Source organism: Hippopotamus amphibius, chromosome 1 (genome assembly GCF_030028045.1).
Source record: "Hippopotamus amphibius kiboko isolate mHipAmp2 chromosome 1, mHipAmp2.hap2, whole genome shotgun sequence".
Lineage (NCBI taxonomy): Eukaryota > Metazoa > Chordata > Mammalia > Artiodactyla > Hippopotamidae > Hippopotamus > Hippopotamus amphibius.
Window position 1 is genome coordinate 211,949,287 of NC_080186.1, and position 20,408 is coordinate 211,969,694.

Genomic DNA, 20,408 nt, shown 5'->3' on the forward strand with positions numbered 1-20,408 from the left:
GGGCATGCGCACTGTACCTCCTGCGCACCCTGGGACCCGGCTCGCGCGCCCGGCTGACGTCTTGGGCCGCGTGCGCGGGGGCCCAGGCCAGGGGCGTGACCTCCCTGCAGTCCCCGACGGCCGCCGCCGAGGCCCCGCCCAGCACCTCAACGGCCTGGAGAACCGAACGGCTGCTGTTCCCTCGGCGCAGCGCGAAGGCGGCGCCTTGAGGGAGGGGAGGGGGTGCCCGCAGTTTCTAGAGTCTCTGCATCCTCTCCTCCAACAAACAGCCAAATATCTGGAAAATAAAAGGATGACCGGTGGAGAAAGGTAGGGCCGCTAGAATGTGTCAGAGCTTGGAGAACCGTGCCGGCTCTCCACGCACACGGCAGAACTACTGTGAGCGCACCAGTGAAGCACAAGCACGACCCCCTTGGAAACTTAAGGACCCAGGGAGCAGTTAGGGATTCGAGAACTGACAATAGTATTGTCTGTGGCACAAAGCTCAGGAAAAAAAAAAAATTCTAGCAGCAGAATTAAATTGGGGAGGTAGGGAAAGTAGGATAAAGAAACGGCTAGAGAAAGATGTAGGAGTAACAGGGGTGACCCAGCGGAAATACTTAAAATGCAACGGCAGATATCTGAAGGAAAACTAGCATCTGCTCCTTTTAACACAACAATTAAATTTGTGTCAAAAGAAGAGTAAACACAGGCAAAGAAGCGAAAGGAAAACCTGCCTTCAAACATATAGGGCATGGTTTTGATCTTGTACGACAGTTATGTAAGATGTCACCACTGGAGAAGGCTCAGTGTCGGGTACTCAGGACTCTATGTACTATTTTTGCAATTTCCCGTGAGCCTATAATTATTTCAAAGTAGAGGGGTCTTAAAAAGGGATAACGGTGATCAGTGGGGACCAGGGGAAGGGAATGACTAAAAAGGGGCTTGAGGGAATTTTGAAGGGTAATGGAACTGTTCTATATCTTTGTTTGCCAAAACTCATTAAAGGGATAAGCTTTACTGAAAGTAAAATAGTTTAAAACTCAATTTTAAAAAAGATACTACTAGTAAAGATGAATGTCCTAACATGTTTGAGCAACTATAGATATAAATTAATCGGATAGTTGCCAATTAAAATTATCCACTTCCTTTTTTAAAAAGCACAAGGCAGTGAGAGAATTTCAGTGGGTGGGTGTCTCCAACTTTAAGCGGTTATCTTAAAAACATACACCTTTATGGGAATTCCCTGGCAGTGCAGTGGTTAGGACTCCATGCTTTCACTGCCAGTGACCCAGGTTCAGGGAACTAAGATCTCGCAAGGTGCGCAGCGCAGCCAAAAAATAAAAATAAAACATAAAGTTTTAATACAAAGAATGTTTTGCTTTACATTGTATTCAGTAATTTAGAAACAGTTTTCATGCATCAACAATACCACACCATGTAAACAAAATGTTTTTTTACATTTGAGATGTTTTTAAGTTTCAGAATTCACCTGCCAAAACCAAAGAAACTGAAAGTAAATCCGGTAACTTCCTTATATTTCCTCTCATCATATCACTCATGGCAAGGGATAGTACTGGCAGTCTGCACACTACAGAGTAGTGCAGAGTCTGCCAGCCTCAAGCAGGGCTCCTCACTAGAAATGAGCATTTGACTAAAACAATGAATTCATCACAAAAAGAGAGAAAGGAAGATATAAAATTTGTTGAGCACCTACCACAAACCAGAAGGTTATGTTTAATCTCGCAATAACCACATAAGATAGCCATTTTATAGATATGAAACTGAGACTAGGATAATGATGTATGAATCATTAATCATTCCTTATTTTATTGGAGTTCTCTGTTTCATTTGGACACGTTGATCACTTCTAAGAAGTCTTGCTTCCCCTAGCTTTCATAAAACCACAATCCCTTGATTCTCCTTCCAGCTCCCTAACCATTCTTTTTTTCACCCTCACATTCCACTTTAAATGTGCATGTTTCTCACAGAGACTGGTAGAAATTGAGACTTCTGGCTTTTTGTTTATTTTGTTTTGCTAAGACACTGTAAAATGGGGGGGGGGGGGGATCCAAAATCGGGTTATACAAACTATATTATATTTAGTGTTTTCTTTTAATCAATGAATACTTTTGTACCTATTCTTTCTGCTCATATCCTATGGGCCACACCAAGATACAAGGAAAGTAGGAAATGCAGTCTCTAGCTAGGTAGCAAAGGGCTCAGTCAAACCTTGACAAAGTGGGATTGTTTTATTAAAAGGAAGAAGGGGAAAGTGGATACTGGGAGAGAATGGCTATCTCTGCTGCAGCCTATAGTAGGCAGATCTCCTCTACCACCTTCCAGGAGGTCCTCAGGAGAAGATCAATTACGTAAAAGAAAGAGAGGTGCTAATCTGATTGGATGGCAGAGGTGAGAAACTTATCTTGAAGCTCTGTGTACATAGCACCTACCTTTTTTCCTCTTTTGAATGAAAAGAAAAAACTACAGTTTGCAAAACAATAGAGACAGTAAAAAGACTGGTGGTTGCCAGAGTTTGTGGGAAGGAGGCAAAGACGGGCAGGATGAATATGTGAAGCATAGGGCATTTTTTAGGGTAGTGAAACTATCATGTATGACACTGTAATGGTGGAAATATGACAGTTTGCATTTGTCTAAAATCATAAAACTGTACAACACAAAGAATGAATCATAATGTAAACTATGGACTTTAGTTAACAACACCCTATCAATATTGGTTCATTAATTATAGTATATGTCCCACACTAGTGCAAGATGTTAATAAAAGGGGAAACTGTGAATAGGGTATATGAGAATTATCTGTATTATCTGCTCAATTTTCTGGGGACATAAAAATTTTCTAAGAAATAAAGTTAAATTTTTTAAAAAACATCCTGGAAGAAAAAAAACAGTCCGTATCAAAGAATAAGGTTTCAGAGTATTGTAATAACCACAGGGAGGTGATTCAAGCTGTCCATCATGCCACTTCTTATTGTGACCTTTTGCATACCGACAGTGCATACATATTTTTTGTTTGTTTTGTTTTGTTTTTTCATTTTCTTTTTTTTTTTAGAACTTTTATTGAGATACAGTTAACATACAGTAAACTGCATATATTTAGAGCATACAATTTGGTATCTCAATCTCCTAATTCATTGTTTCAGTTTTATAACCAACCTTTTTGAGCATAATCTACATACAATAAAATGCTCCCTCTCTTAAGTCTAAAGTTCAGTATATTTTGACAGATACACCCATGTAACCATTACTACAGTCAAATATAGAATATTTCCATCATCCCAAGAAGTGACCTAATATCCCTTTGCAGTAAATCACTTTCCCCACCCTCAGACCATTAGAAACCACTCATTTACTCTAGATTTAGTCACTCTAGATTAGCTTTGCCAATTCTAGGAAATGGTATCATACAGTACATATGTGTCTGGCTTCTTTTACTCAGCATAATGTTTTGATCATTAATGTTGTTGCATTTATCAGTAATTAGTTCCTTTTAATTGCTGATTAGTATTCCCCTACATGGATGTACCACAGTTTATCTATCCATTCATCTGGGAAGGACATTTAGGCTGTTTTCAGCTTTTGGCTATTATAAATAAAGCTGCTATGAGTAATGTACAAGTATTTTTGTTGACATATATTTTCATTTTTCTTGGGTAAATACCTAGGAATAAACATACATTTTGGGATCATTGTGGAAATACAAATTGTGCTCTATGATTATAATTCTATATTGATCACATTCCTTAGCTTAGAGCTTGTCTTATTTGATGATTTTAATTTGGAGAATATTTTGTTGCTGAACTTAACATATTTGTATGGAATTAAACATTTTTGGAAGTTACTATATGTTTCATTTGATTTTTAGTAGTAGGCATATGTACTTACAGTATGTAAAGTTAGACACTGTGGCATGCTACTCAAGGATTCAAATATTTGTATGAAAATAGCAATGGAAGATTGTCATTTTTTAAATTTATAATTTTTATTATATTAAATTTATAATTCTATGACTATCCATGTTTCCTAAGGAAATTTTTTAGAAATTTTCTGAAGGTCACTAAAAGTTAGTCATAAAAGTCTTGGTGATAGCAAAGGGTAAAGTTAATGTAGAATCGCAGCAGCAAAGTATTGTAGCTAATGATGTATAGAGTGGTTTCGAATAGCTGTGCCTGTATTTTGAGGATCTTGGTCTTGAAGGTCTAGTTTGTACTATGAAGGGTATAATCAGGAAAGAATCCTATTTGAGCCATCTGAATAAAGGTTGGGCTATTTTACTGAATTTTGATATTTACTCCATTTTCTAATATTCTTCATTAGACATTTTTATCTTTTAAACATTTGAGGACATTTGGGAATTATAACTTGTGTTTTAAATTTGTCAGGGAAATTCAGTGTTCTAACGGGATCACTCTGGCAGTGATCTAATATTATCCAGGTTACTTGTCTTATTCCACTAGAATTGGTTGGGATGGCCCTATGTTCTTTCATTGGAGGCGGGGGGGGGGGGGGGCGGTTAAAAAAACTATGGATGTCCTTCTGGGTTATGAGATTCTAGCCTTATTCATTGTCTTTGAGCTATCTTGCTGTTCTTTGTAAGTTGTAGGTAATTGATAAATATGTAACTTCTGTCCTTCTGGTAGTGATTTTATTTGTCCCATCCTATCCATGGAGAAATCAGTGCTGTCCCATTTTGCCTGTTTCTCTCATGAGTAAAATGAATTGTTTAACATGTGTCCTTTTTATATCTGTATTAAAGTCATGATTTTATCTTTTTTCTGAAAATTATATTTTAATAGAGACCTGGCAGTTTATACCCAAGAACCTCATAGGAATAAGTTCTCACTGTGGACTTTTAGTCCCAAGTCTCGCTGAAGTGTCCAGGACCTTGAAGGGAAAGGCAATCCAGGGTCTTTGGAGGCACAAGAGGACAGCTGCCCCCAGGGAAACCAAAATCTTGACCAAGATAGTGTGAGGCCCAAGAAGACATAAATGAGAAAGTAGGTCAACAGCAAATTATCAGCAAAAAGAATGTGCAACACCTTTGGACTATATGGGGAAGAAAAGAGTTCAGCAGGATATTTGCAGTACTCTATATCCAGAATCCATTGATTTGGAGAGCAATGAATAGAGACTAGAGAAGAAGTAACTACAGAATTTCATAAACTCTTCAAAATTTTCAGTTCAACCCCCTGTGCCTTCTAGGCCCCAGATTAGATTCCTTAGACCTATGTAGCAAGATGCCCTCCCCTGCTAGACATTCCACTTATGCAGCGAAGAAAATAATGGGGAAGAGAGGTAATGAGACAAGATCAACATATAATACATACCTAGGGTCTGTTGTTAAGCTTGCAGGGACTTGCACATCCTTGTTCAATAATGACCTATTTTCTTTAATGTTGTACAGCTATGTTCACTGATCAGGAATTAATTCTTATTGTAGGATTCAGTTGCATATTGATACTGGTGTGTTATAGTGATGTTTTGCATTAAGAAGAATTCAATCTGCAGCCATAGAAGCCTTTGTGCAGTTTTAATTCAGGAAGCTGCCCTAGATTCAGACCAAATCAGAAGTTGTTCCTGAGGCAATGACTCCCTTTAGGCTGCCTCTTAAAATAAATAACAATAGGATGCATTTGCCCCACCCCTTCATCTGCATTATCTCCTTAGATTGACAGGGGACATGCTTTGTGGAAAGGGCACCAATTTGGAGTCAAGAAGTCATAGAGCAAGCTTTATTTCTGCCACTTATCAATACCTGGTATGTAAATTTTCAGCAGTCACTTACCCACTCTGAACCTCAGGATCTATATTTCTATATAATGGAATTAGAAATATTCCCAGCTTTGCAGGGCTGTGGAGGACAAAAAGATATACATTTTCAAATTTATGAGTGATACATAGAAACAAAGGAATAATACAATCATTAATATAATCATGTAATCTGTTTTCTAACATGGAAAAATGACCAAGTACAATACAGTGTGTTAAAGTAATGACTTCATTTATGGTCCTAAAGAAAAATGGTATCCTATAACCAAAAATTAATAAGGGATATCCTGGGTAAGGGTATTGTGGATGACTTCTATTCTTCATCCTTCTTGGTATTTCAGATTTAAGAAAAAATAATGTATTATCAATGTGTTACTTTTTATAATAAAAATAAAGAATGCTATCTCCAATTTAAAAAATTAAAATTAATGCCTGTGATTTTAGATCAAATTATTTATAATCTTAACTTTACTGAATATTTATTTGACACAAAGAAAGGAATGTTATCTGGATACAGATTATATCCTGTTGTTCTTAAAGGGAATAACAATGGAGGTAAAGAGATCAACTTAAAAGGGAGGAAAGCAAAAATGTGATGGCCAGCAAAGGATAATAATGGGACATTCCGAGTGTGCAATTTCCTACCACCTGCAACGCAGAGTCGGCCGAGGAGAATGTCCCTGCCTGGTTCAGTCTTCCTCAAATTAAGGGACTGATAACATAAAGACATATGCATAGATAGTAGAAGGATGTAAAGAGACATACTTATTCTATATATACTCAAGGCATGCTGAAAAGCATACCTTGGAACATGAATGATGACAGGAAGAAGGAGGACACCATGAAAGCTATCCATTCCCATTGAAGTGATGTGCTGTTAGCATGCTAAATGTGGAGTGAAACAGGCCAAAGTTGTTGCTACATTTTTGATGTAATATCTGGCTGCTTTATATTATGATGCTTTTAATTCTTTATATTGTTTGATGTGTGTGGTGAAGAGGAGGTGAAGCTTTTTTTTTTCTTCAAAACAAACAACTTTTTATTGAAGTATAGTTGCCTTACAATGTGTTGGTTTCTGGTATACAGCAAAGTGATTCAATTATATATTCTTTTTCAGATTCTTTTCCATTATAGGTTCTTACAAGATATTGAATATAGTTCCCTGTTCTATATAGTAGATCCTTGTTGTTTATCTATTTTATATATAGTAGTGTGTATCTGTTAATCCCAAACTCCTAATTTATCTCTTTTCCCTGCCTTTCCGCTTTGGTAACCGTAAGTTTGTTTTCTATGTCTGAGTCTGTTTCTGTTTTGTAAATATCAATAAGTTCATTTGTGTCATTTTTTTAGATTCCAGATATAAGTGATATCATATGATATTTGTCTTTCTCTGTCTGACTTACTTCACATAGTATGATAGTCTCTAGGTCCATCCATGTTGCAGCAAATGGCGATATTTCATTCTTTTTTATGGGTGAGGAATATTCCAGTGTATATATACACCATAGCTTCTTACCCATTCATCTGTCAGTGAACATTTAGGTTCCTACCATGTCTTGGCTGTTGTAAACTGTACTGCTATGAATATTGGGGTGCATGTATCTTTTTGAATTAGAGTTTTCTCCAGTTATATGCCCAAGAGTGGAATTGCTGAATCATATGGTAACTCTATTTTTAGTTTTCTGAGGAACCTCCATTCTGTTTTCCATGGTGGCTGCACTAATTTACATTCCCACCAACAGTGTAGGAGTATTCCCTTTTTGAGGAGGTGATGCTTATTGCCCTGTATATAGACTTGTCTCTAAAATTGGCTCTTAATACATATAACTTGTAACAGATGTTCAGTCCAGTCAATGGGGAAATGCTGGAATTTCACTTGGCTGATGGGTCATGATGGCCTCATGAGGATGATCTTTAAGGTGATGTAACAGCCAATGGGTAAAGCACAGCACTTGAAAGAACCCGTAAAGAATTGAAATGCCTTCCTAGATACTTATAAATTCCACTAGTCTCAATAAAGCTGTTCAGCCAGAGATTACTGGCTTGTGTGATGCTTGGGCTAGAGATTCCACCAATCTGAAGCTGCCTATGGCTCCAGCCAGGCAGACTGGCTTTGGCAGCTGTGTAGTGCTAAAGGACACCTGCCTGGAATAAGAACATCAATCCAGATGATAAGAAAGCATTCCACATGTGAGCTAGACCCTTGTCACATCACTGTTATCATTTCAATAAATGCCTTTGAATGTGCGTTATCTCATTTCTTCAGCTTTCCGAAATCTAACTAAAACAATCTGGACTGGCATATCCAAAAGGTGATATTCAGTAGGTAGTTTGGTGTATAAGTCCAGAGCTCATGAAAGAAGTCAGGCTGAAAATATATACAGTGGAGTTATCTCCTACACTTACTTAACATATTAACTCTACTATATGTGCTTGGCAAAAAAACAAAAACATATTTTTCTTATAATATGGCCCCTTAAATGCAAGCCAAAAACTTCATCTGGTGTTCAACTAAAGAAACAACCTTCTGTTCCAATAGCAGAGGAAAACTGGCTGTGTAGAATTTCTTGATTGATAGTATATATATTTAAAATCATGTATACAGTATTTTAGGAGATTTTTCAAAGGTAATTTTAACTCTACTGTATTTTTGCCTTTCATGCTGACTTTAAATCCTAATTCCCACTGGAAAAAAAAATCTCTCCCCTATATTTGGATGTCACTGATATACAGGTAATAGTTGCAGCTATGGTCACAAAAGGCACTATTCAAGGGAGAGTATATAAAGTGAGAAAAGAAGAGATCTTAGGGTGAAATCTTAGCACCAATATTTTAAAAATAGAAGGGTCCACAGGATTCTAAAAGAATTAGGAGGGGGACAGGAAAGACTAGTATAATTAAACAACAAGAAGAGAGCTTCCAAAGAGTGTTGAACTGTATCAAAAATAAAGCAAAGAAATCAAGGAAGATAAATAGTGAAAAATGACCACTGGATTTGGAAATTAAGAAGACACTGATCATTTAACAAAGCAGTTTAAATGTTATGGTGGTGGTCTAAGTCAGTTTCTGATAGATTACAAAGTAGATGGGTCTTTTAAAACAACAACAACAAAGGGACGCAGCAAGGAAGTGGAGACCTCAAGCTTTTCTATGAAGAGTAGGCAAAGATAGGGTGGCAGGTAGCAGAGACTCAGAGCCAAGGGAAGGTACTTTGGTATTTCACTTTTTAAGTGGATATGACTTGATACAGTCTATAGGCCAAGAACTAAAAGGAAAAGAGATAATTGAGGCAACCCAGCCCCTGAGGAGAAAAGGAGTTGAGTCCCAAATAATAATTTGCATTAACTAGAAGGAGGGCAAAGGAGAAAGATATAGCACTAGGAGTGGAAACAGATGCTTTTGTATCTGGGGGGAAAGAAGTGCTGTGGAGGACAAGTTGAGGAAAGTATTTCTGATAGCTTCTACTTTCTCTGTGAAATGGGAAGTTAGCAGAGCCGGTTTTTGAAAGTGAGGAAAAGGGCTTAAAAAACAAGTAAAATTTGTAATAGCCTTTAAAGGAAATAAGAGAAGCTGAAAAAGGATGTATAGGATTTGAGAGTATAGCTAAGACTAGATTCCTATATTTGTGAAGATACTAGTTCCTACACTACATTTTGTGATTTTTTTTTCTCAGTACCACCCATCCGGCTTGGGTGAAGAAATATAAAACATAGATGAGGGATTGAGTCCAGAATTGCAGGCTTGCCGGATGCTGAAGAAAATAGAAAGGGTAGGGTTAATTAAGGTTGCTAGTAGGAAAGTGGTAAAAGGGAGATCCCTGGAGTCTGAACTGGGTGGTAAGGAAGTGGTGCTGAGAGGGGACCAATGTTGGAAGAGGAAAGGAATCAAGGAACTAAAGATCATCATGGGGGGGCTTCCTAGGTGGTGCAGTGGTTAAGAATCTGCCTGCCAATGCAGGGGACATGAGACAAGGGTTTGATCCCTGCTCCAGGAAGATCCCACATGCCTCGGAGCAACTAAGCCCGTGCGCCACAACTATTGAGCCTGCGCTTTAGAGCCCGTGAGCCACAGCCATTGAGCCCATGTGCCGCAACTACTGAAACCCACGTGCCTAGAGCCAGTGCTCCGCACCAAGAGAAGCCACAGCAATGAGGAGCCTGCACAGCACAACAAAAAATAGCCTTGCTCGCGGCAACTAGAGAAAGCCCTCGTGCAGCACCACAGCCAATAAATAAATAAATATCATCATGATGTCAATAAGAGAGTAGGTTTACATAAATAGGAGAGGACTGGCAGAATAGGAGGGCATATTTGGAGAGGAAGTGATTGATGTGTGAGAATCCAGGTGTATCAGTTAGTTCCAGGTGAAGACAAGCCCAAAAGATCAATGCAAGGTAGGTTGCTGAATAGAGTGAAGTGAAGCCATAAATCACATACACCACAGAACTATGAGAGTATAGTAGTTGATGGGTCCTTCATGAAGGCCTTGAAAGTTTTGCAATAGTTGGGTTGGAGAGAAAGACACAGAGCCTCGTACCAAAAACCTAAATGAATGGGGAAGATTTAGAAAAAAATGGTGATGAAAAGGATGGGAAATGGTACAGATGGGATGGTAAAGAACCAATTCAAGAAAAATTTTTGCTTGATGGGAAAAAAATGATCTGAAATTAGCATTTTGGAGCTAGGAGAATGCAAGCGGTACTTCTAGGCTGTGAGTAAAGGATCCAGGCTAAAATACAGTGGGGACCTCAAAGAGACCTGTGTTTCAAACAAATGGGTGTATAAGTCAGGGTTCTCCAGAGAAATAAACAATAGAATATATATATTTATGTAGAAAAAACACTTATTATGAGGGATTTCTTAGGGGAGGCACTGACTGAAACCACTCGCTCTGGCCAGGCATAATAGTAACCACTTGCATGAGTTATCGTACAACAGGAGGTCCTGGTAAGAAATGCGGAACTAACAAGCTACCACCAACTGGAAGAATTCAGGAAAGATCAAAAGGAGAGAGGAGATGCCAGTCCATGTGTCCTACCAACCTCCCAGAATCCTTCTTGCTGGAATCCATCTTGGCTGAGCGATGTGCACTCCACTGAGGCAGGACCCTGAGTCAGAATGATTGGCCAGAGACAACCCAGACACTAACCCCATCACCATAAAACCTGCAACTGTGAGCCAGGTGGCAGAGCAGTCCTCCTGGGTTCCTTTACCCTGCTGTTCTCTGCCCGGGCGCCCCTTCCAAATAAAGTCTCTCGCTTTGTCAGCATGTGTGTCTCCTCAGACCACTTATTTCCAAGCGTTAGACAAGAGCCCACTCTCGCCCTGGAAGGGGTCCCCCTTCCTGCAACAGATTGGCTCACATGACTTTGGAGGCTGAGAAGTCCCACGATATACTGTCTGCAGGCTGGAGGCTCAGGAAACCGATGGTGTAGTTCTATCCAAATCCGAAGGCTGGGAACCAGGGGAGCCAATGGTGTAAGTCCCAGTAGGAGTCTAAAGGCTGATGGCCAAGAAGATGAGTGTCCCAGCTCAAGCAGAGAAAGCAAAATTGTCCTTCTTCTACCTTTTTGTTCTATTTGGGGGCCCTCAATGGATTGAATGATGCCCATCCACATTGGTGAGGGTGACCTTTACACAGTCTATAGATTTAAATAATCTCTTCCAGAAACACCCTCACAGACACACCCAGAAATAATGCTTTAGCAGCAATCTAAGCATCTCTTAATCCAATCAAGTTCACATAAAATTAACCTTCATAGTAGGTCTACCTCATACTGGCTCTCTCTATGGAAAATGGAAACTGTTAAGCCTATTAATATTCACCCATTCTTTTCACAAATTTATCAAGAATCTAGTATATGCCAGGTACTGTGCTAGGTGCTGGAAATACAGTGAAGACAAGCACTGCCTCTGACTTAATAGAGTTGAGTCTTTATGAGCAATAGCCCAGACAAATAAGCAGAAAAGAACTTTTCAGCCTGAGCATGTTATGAGGCTTGTGTAGATCTGTTGTTGGAGGAATGTTAAAGGCTAAATCAACCAAAGCTTTCCCATAAAAAAAGATATGTACACAGTCTGGCAGACATTGATATTGATAATGTTGATAAGCCTTCCTGTGTCTGAGAAAGTCACTGATAGAGCTGTTTACTAAAGAGCAAACACTGGTTTACTGTATCTTTAGGGGTTATTTACATCACAACAAGGCATAGAATCAATTGATATGGAAATCAGTTAAGAATGCTTTAATAGCAAAACAACTGCAAAGCTGTATAATGTTATTCTAAAACATAATACCTAAGATCCACATGAAAGTTAAATTTAAATGTTATATGCGTGCAAGATGGAAAATTTCCTAGACGTTTTTAGAAACATTATTGTGGATTGTTATTCTGACTATCAAATGATAAGAGCAGTAAAAAGAACTTCAAATGAATTATAGGTAGATAATATGTGACATATGTAAGTTACACGTAAGATCATTATTCCTTTGACACTTGGCAAGCTTTACCCAATAACAGTTTTTTCTATTATAATCTGTAAATTTCAGAGATAAGCATTCAACATCTTATTTTATTTTTTTAACGTTCAATTTTTTAGATTCATTTTGAAAAACTTTTCTTACATCACCAAACCTATAAATACAATCAATATATTAATAATTTTCTATAAAAATAGTATCAGGAAGATAAAATATAAACTAACAATGTCAAGTTATCAGAGATAAAACTTTCCATAAATAAATGTAATGAAATGGTAAGATATAAAATTGGAAACAAAAAAACCCATCAAAACCTTTAAAAATCAATTATAACGTGTGCTATGGAAGAGAGGAGAGAATAAAAAGGAAGAAGAACACTAAACAACAAAAACTTTCACAATACACTCACATTCCTAGAGTACAAAACTGTTCAAGCCTCAAATCCTGAAGCCAACAGTTCCCTTTAGCCTTCTCAGCACATCCTCACAACCTGAGGCTTGAGCATAAGCTTTTAGGACTGAATAAAGCCTGTGGGAGGCCTGCCACTTTGGGTTTCACTGTGGATAAGGCTCAGTGAACAAATACCAGGCGGAAACACAAGCTGACCTTCCCTTAGGAGAAGGGATTTGGCTTAGGATGGGTTTAGGGATTTCAATCCTGTGTTTACCTTCCGAACCTCCATGTGATTGTGCCAGAGGCCCCCCCCCCCACCTTCCTGCTGCACAGCAAATTTTTCATTGGTATCACTTGTCTTATAGAACTTAATATATTCCAGAAAATGTTCATTAATATTTCATAAATGTTCTTCTGTATTATGTTAGAATCAGAAATATGGCCCCACAGAAAATGTACTAGGTCAAGGAATAAAAAATGATAGCCCTTTGGTCATTCAACAACTACTATACAGTAAATACAAAGCACTTTGAGGAAAGCAGTATAAAGATGAAGTTCTTGGTCACAAGCAATAGAAACTGACTGGCTAATTTTAGCAGGAAAGGAATTTATTGGCAGAATATCAAATAGCTCACAGAATCAACAGAAAGACTGAAGAACCAGGTTGAAAAAACCAGCAGGAACCAAGCGCAATCAGACAATAGAAACCACAGCAGGGTTATATCCAAGTTTGGCTGTATACTTCTGCTGATCCCACCACAAGTAAAGATACTGCTAGACACCATGCTGGGACCATTGGCTGCTATGAACATATCTTAACCATCCTTACCCTTCAAATGATTCACTTCAGATTCGAATGCCCAAGTCTGATTGGCCAAAACTAGGTTTCATGCTCATGCATGAAACTTACTGCTGGGGTTGGGAAGAGGGGACATCTAGCTAATCAAGCTTTTGGAGAAGGAGTTAGAGCCATAATGCTCACACACAGTGGAGAATTTCTCTCAAACAAGGGGAGCATTTGGATGCTCAATGGCCAAAGAAATTATAAATGGCAACTTCAGCCTATAACTTTGACCATCCAACATACTCTTTTCCCCATACTTCCCCAAAGAGATGCTGTGGCCATCACAGTTGCATCTTTTCAGTATGCCATGTTTATTAAGGAGGGGTGGAGATGATGTACCCCATAATATTCTCATTATTCCCTCCCTCTACCCTTATTACCTCAAAAAAATCAGTTTTGAGGTGATATCAAGGTACATCTTCTATATAAGCATCAGTATTAGGGGGAGGGGATTATAATAAGCTCATGTTCCTAGCAACGAAAAGATCAATTTTTTAAAAGTGCATTCTTTTTCCAAGATGATAAAGAATATAACAGCAATCCATAGTGGAAGGCAAGCCTAAATCATGCAATAAAAAGTACAAAAGGATACTGGCACTAGCACTGTGTTAGAATTGCAAAGACAAGTAAGATAAAGCCCTTGCCCTCCAAGGGTTTAGAGTATAGTAGAGTGACTCATTTAAATAGATTATTGGAAAATATTGTGAGAAGTACTGTAAGAAATATATTCAGAGTTCGATGGAAGCATGTAGGAAGGATGCTGATCTCAAATGTGGGGGGCAGGGTGGAGGATGTGAGGATATGACAACCTGAGCTCTCTTCTAAAGGATGAGTAGGAGTTAGCTTCTGTCTTGTGAGCATATTTTATAATCAAGAGCAATAAATAACTCAAACAGCAGTTATGTTGCATTTTTATTGAGAACAGTTCCAATAGCACCCTTTATTTCACCTATCATAACGCTTATGCTGTATTGTAATCACCTATGCTCTTGTCTATCTTTCCACCAACCTTTAAGCTCTGCGGTGATAGGGACCATTGTAAGTCCTGGTGAAGGTTATATTCTCAGCATCTAGCTAAGTACCTAGCACAGGGTGACAAATAAATGTTTGCTAGGAAAGAATGGCAGCAAAACATTTTACACATGGACATAGAAATAATTGCTCAAGAACCAATCTTTTTTTTTTTTTGGCCGCGTGGCATGTGGGATCTTAGTTTCCCCACCAGGGATGGAACCCATGCCTCCTGCAATGGGAGAGCGGAGTCTTAACCACTGGACCACCAAGGAAGTCCCTGGAGGACCAATCTTGAAAATTAGTTAAAATACCGTTAAACTTCAGAGGCAGCTTTATTATAGCTTACTTTTAGTCAGTACTTAAGATAGCCAAGTCATAAAACTAGGATTGTATCTTTGATCTGTTGTAAAAGACCCCAAAACTCACCCACTGCTTGCTAAATAGCAATGCAAAAGAGATTAAGAGTAGTGGTGTTCATAATTTTTTTACATAAAAAAGAATTAACTTCCAAACTCTTTACTTTCCCATTAAGTTTAATGACAAGGCTTCTTTAAAAAACAAACAAACAAGCAAAACCCCCCCAAAACTCAGATGTTTAAAGGGAAATAGTACAACAATGCTGCAATATAATAGGAAGGAGAAGTTGAAAAGGAATCTAATATTCCTGTTTTAGCTGGAGTGGCAGTAAACTTCAGCTGGAGGGTTGATACTTTATGATGCATGGAAAAACTTACTGTAATCTCATGGAAAACAACATCCGAGTATAAAAAAATTGGTGTTTGCAATAAATTAAATCCTAAATAGGCAATACCAATGGTTCTTAAACATTAGAGTGCATCAGAATTACCCAGATTGTTTAAACACTGATTTCAGGCCTCTACCACACAAAGCTTCTGATTTAGTATATTTGGGGTGAGGCCAAGAATCTGTAGCTCTAACAAGTTCCCAAGTGTGCTGATGCTGCCTTTTGAGGGCTGCACATTGAGAAGAACTGGACTATAGCAATCATTTACCTTTTACCGTAGCTCTAGTGACTTCACTTATTATTGTTATATCCCTCAACTCTTCATTTGGATTTATTTATTTATTTTTTTTTTGGGGGGGTACACCAGGTTCAATCATCTGTTTTTATACACATATCCCCGTATTCCCTCCCTTCCTTGACTCCCCCCCTCGAGTCCCCCCCACCCTCCCTGCCCCAGTCCTCTAAGGCATCTTCCATCCTCGAGTTGGACTCCCTTTGTTATACAACAACTTCCCACTGACTGTTTTACAGTTGGTAGTACATATTCTTCATTTGGATTTAAACAGCTCTCCTCATCTTAGAAAATTCAAGATTTTCTTTTACAAACCTCTCTATGTGGGAATCCCTTAGAAATGCTGAAATACAAATAGGATGGACCGTTGCAATAAACATACATTTTCATTGCAATTTCTTAATAATAGGATGGGAAGCTGAAAGGTCAGAAATATTAGAGTATGATTGTATGCTCTTCATAGAAACAGGACCAATAGGAGATATATATGAGAAGATTTATTATGATGAGCAGGCTCACAGATTATGGAGGCTGAGAAGTCCCACGATCTGCCATCTGCAAGTTCGAGACCTAGGAAAGTCAGTGGTCTAGTTCCAGGCTGAGTTTGAAGGCCTAAGAATCAGGGGAGCTGATGGTGTAAATCCTAGTCTGAAGATAAGAGAAGACCAAAATCTCAGCTCAGGAAGCAGGCAGAAAGCAAAAAGGGTGAATTCCTCCCTCCTCTGCTTTTTGTCCTATTGAGGACTTTAACAGATTGGGTGATGATGCTCGCCCACAGTAGGGAGGACAGTCTACTAAGTCCACTGGTTCAAATGCTAATCTCACCCAGAAATATCCTCACAGACAGAAATAAGATTTAATCTAATCACCCTTTGGCCTAATCAAGTTGACATAAAATTTACCATCACGATGATGAAATATTAAAATCAAGATTTGGGATTTCCTTTTCTGGAAATACAAAAGTTGAAATAAACTGAAAACTCTGCTACTACTATATAAGAAATACTGGAAAAAACACTACTTTAAATCCACAATTCAGAGGTAGTGGTTTTTAAGATTAAAATACAGAACTTGGAGTCACGATGTATGGATTTGAATCCTAGGTCTGCCCCTTAATAGTTGTGTGACCTTAAGCAAGTTAATTAACTTATCTGTGGCTCAGTATCCTCATCTGGAAGATCAGAAAGATATTATTACATATTATTTAAAGGGTTATATGAGAACTAAATGTAATGCTTAGAAAATATCTGACCCTATATATATATACTCTATAGAAGTTTTTGCTTTTATTATTGTTATTATCATTATATTGTTAACTCTGCCAAGAAAATATGAGAAATATACAGGTGTTCAAACTAAAATAGAATAGAAAACCAGACCAGGCACTGTGCTTTGCTGGTCTCAGCTGTCTAAGGACTTGGGTTTTTATGCCTATGGAGAAAGATCTACCTAAAGCTATATCTCCTATAAAGAGTCAACAAAATTTCCACATACTATACAAGAAAGTTTGTTTACTTTGGGCTGAATTCTGGGTAGAAAAGTCTCCCTCAAAAATTTACAGCCATAGGTCTTTGAATCCCATGACTATAGAGTTCAAATTTATACTACTGCCTGCTCCTGGAGCCCTTCAAATTAAGAAATTACGATAAAATTAATCCCAGGCTACTGATATACCTAGGGTACCACGAAGAGGAAAATACAAAACTTCGCTGAAGAAATACACTTTAACCAGACTGTCCAGGATTGTACAGATTAAACCTCCCTGAAAATGAGCTTAAAAATATAAAATTACAAAACATGTTTGAAAATAATCCACATGAGTTAGAGTCAGCAGACACATTAAATAGTAAGATATAGCCGTAAGAGTTTTACATAACAGAGCATTCTAATAGAGATGATCATATAAAAATATAATCATACTAAAGATATTTTAAAATCCAAATTCTATTTTAAAAATTGAGAAACTCTAAAAAGAAAAAGTTATTTGAAAAATAAAATTTCAAGAAGTGAAAAATATACTCACTAAAATTTTTAACAATCATGGCTAAAGCGACAATTCATGAACTGGAAGACAGCTCTGAAACAATTACAGAGAATGCAATTACAATTACAGATCCTGTTTTGCCCAGGACTTTCTTGATTTTAGTATTGAAAATCCCACATCCTGTGAAACCCTTCAGTCCTGAACAAACTGGGTGATTGTTCATCCTAGTTAACAGATATGAAGAATAGAACGAGAAGGGCCAATTATAGGAATTCCAAGATAAGAGAATACTAAGAATGAGAGAAAAGAAATACTTGAAGAGATACCAATGTGAAATTTCCAGAATTGATGGATATGTGTTCTAAGAATAGCAGAGTAAGAATTTTAAGATTCAGGAATCATAGATACTAAGAAAAATAAATTTAAAAAAATATACCCAGACACATCATAATGAAACTACAGAACATCAAAACCAAAGGATAGGGGCTTCCTAGGTGGCGCAGTGGATAAGAATCCGCCTGCCGATGCAGAGGACACGGATCCCTGCTCCAGGAAGATCCCACATGCCGCAGAGCAACTAAGCCCGTGCGCAAAAAAAAAAATAAAAAAAACCAAAGGATAACCACGCAGAGTTACCATAGAGAACAAACAGAAGACTTACAAAGGAAGAAAATGTATACTGGCAGGAGGTAGTACAAATATTAGGCAAAAGTCAATACAGTAATAATTTTAAAGGCCTGAGATGAAATAACTTGCCACCAAGAATTCTATACTCAGATAAGAATAATTCTCAAGTTAAGGCAACACCCCCATCCCCACCCTATGAAAGGCTATTTTCACACTAACTGGTATAAAGGAAGGCCACACCCCTGCCAGTGGCCCAGCCTCACCGTGCATCCTGCCACACCCCAGACCAAGTTTGCCTCCTTACCAGATATGGAGAGACTGGGCGGGGCAGAGGGTGGGGAGGGTGCTATGTACTTGCTGATTGCCTTTGTCAAGTACAGAGGCTGGTGTTCACCTTGAGCCTCTTTGCACAATGAAGGGGAATCCACCATAACCAAAGTCGAAAAGAGAGCTGAAACCCAAGTGGTAAGGAAATACCACAGGCTACTCAGGGATTTGCCAATAAAAGGAACCTAGAGCCTCATGACTACAAACGACGTAGGAGACTGGAGAAGAAACCTTTACCAAGAAGTGGAGAGTTACAATTGAGGCCTTTACAAACATCAGCCAGGATCTTAGAAGGGCTATGGTGAGAGGATGAGGGAGAAAGTCTCTGCTGGGAAAAAGAGCCATAAAGAAAAGCTGTTTCTCACAGGTCTTACTATGAGCTGAGGGAGAAAAAAATTTTTACTTGATGAATTCATAAGCACAAATCTGCCCACACTGGGTTTGATATTTACATTAAAATGTGTGGTCTAGGAAAGTTTGTGCCAATTGCTTCTAGCTCGATAATACCCCGGGGCATCTGGCAGAAGCAAAGGCAAATCCTCACTAGAAAAATGTAGCTTCAATTCAGGGTTTGCCATACTCAGTTCTACTAAAAAATATATGTGTGTGTGTGTGTGTTTTATTGATGTAAGTTAATAGCTCTTCTGATGAGTATTATGGAATTTCATTATTCAAGCAGCTCAATATATCATTAGTGCTAAAATTGAATTCCTCTTAGAATTCAATAGTTGCCAGCCTACTTGCTCAGGTATACAGTCCTGAATTTTCTTGCTCCATGTTTTATAAAGGCATTATATGATGTACAATAAACTCCCTCATTTGTGACAATTGATGTTTGACATTCTAAAAGTTTGTCATTTTGTTGTTAGACTTTAATAAAATTATACAACTCCCTGGATCTTTAATTATATACTTACCAAGCCATATATAGACAGTCCTTCCAAAAGTCTTTTATTCAAACTTATAACCTTCTTTTTAGTGTTTCCTCAATAACTACCACCCTCTAATAAAAGTTGTCGTGATTTGTTGGGGTTTTTTAAAAAAAAATTATATTCTGACCCCCCCTTTAATACCTAGTACAGTATGAATTATGTGATGAATTACTAAATGTCCTCGTGATTAGAGAAAGGGAAGGGAGGAGGAATTCAGTGTATAGGTGCAAGGAGAGAGAGGTTGTTCTGTGTGTTCGGCATTAGCTCAGATCCTGAAATGTTTTGGAACTGTAAACCAAATGTCCCCAGGCCTCGCCTATGTCACGTGAGGGTACCATCAACTTTCATAACAATGCGGCACCTTGCCAATATCTCTCTCCACCTCAAGTCATTCTGGGAGCCCCAGGCGGGTTCAAATATATTCAAGAGCCTATGCTCTGCTACTTTCAAGTCCAATCTCCTCTGTACATCCTCTGTGTCTGCAAACTCCTGTGGGCCCCCCAGACTCCACAGGGGTGTTTCCTATGCTCCTCTGGAAGGAAGCTGCCCTGCCTAGGGTGCTATCTCCTGTGGCAGAGCCTTTGAGGTATCGCAGTGACACCTTCTATCCTCCCTACATTGTATCCAGGCTCTTTAGATGCAGAAATGGGGAGAATGACCTTTTCACAGCAGTTAGTCTTGGCCTCTGGGTACTGGGTAGGCATGGATGATCAGATGTCACCTTGTCCCCTCATCTCTTTGTTGCTTTGGTCCCTGGCCCCAAACATAGAAAGGACTTCTTTATTCTCCACTCGTATCACTTGGTAAAGTGATGCATGCATTCCAGTGTATCCAACTATAAAACGTTTTATTATTCATTAAAAAAAAAAATCTGTGGAGCATCTATTACATGCAGGGTGCTATGCTAGCAGCTGTGGCAGACACACTGAGGAATTAGAGGCAGCTTCTCCGCTATGAGATTGACATGTTTCCACCTGAAACTGATTCCAAGGAGTTCAGT

At 38.5% G+C, this 20,408-nt stretch overlaps 1 protein-coding gene across 1 annotated transcript in view; it reads right to left on the bottom strand.

Moving 5' to 3' along the window:
• Positions 1-155, bottom strand: part of ATG10 (autophagy related 10) — a 229,322-nt gene extending 229,167 nt beyond the window's left edge. The window contains exon 1 of the mRNA XM_057739998.1: positions 18-155. The gene's annotated coding sequence lies outside the window, so the exon portion shown is untranslated. The remainder of the gene's footprint in view (positions 1-17) is intronic.
• Between the last annotated feature and the right edge of the window lie 20,253 nt (positions 156-20,408).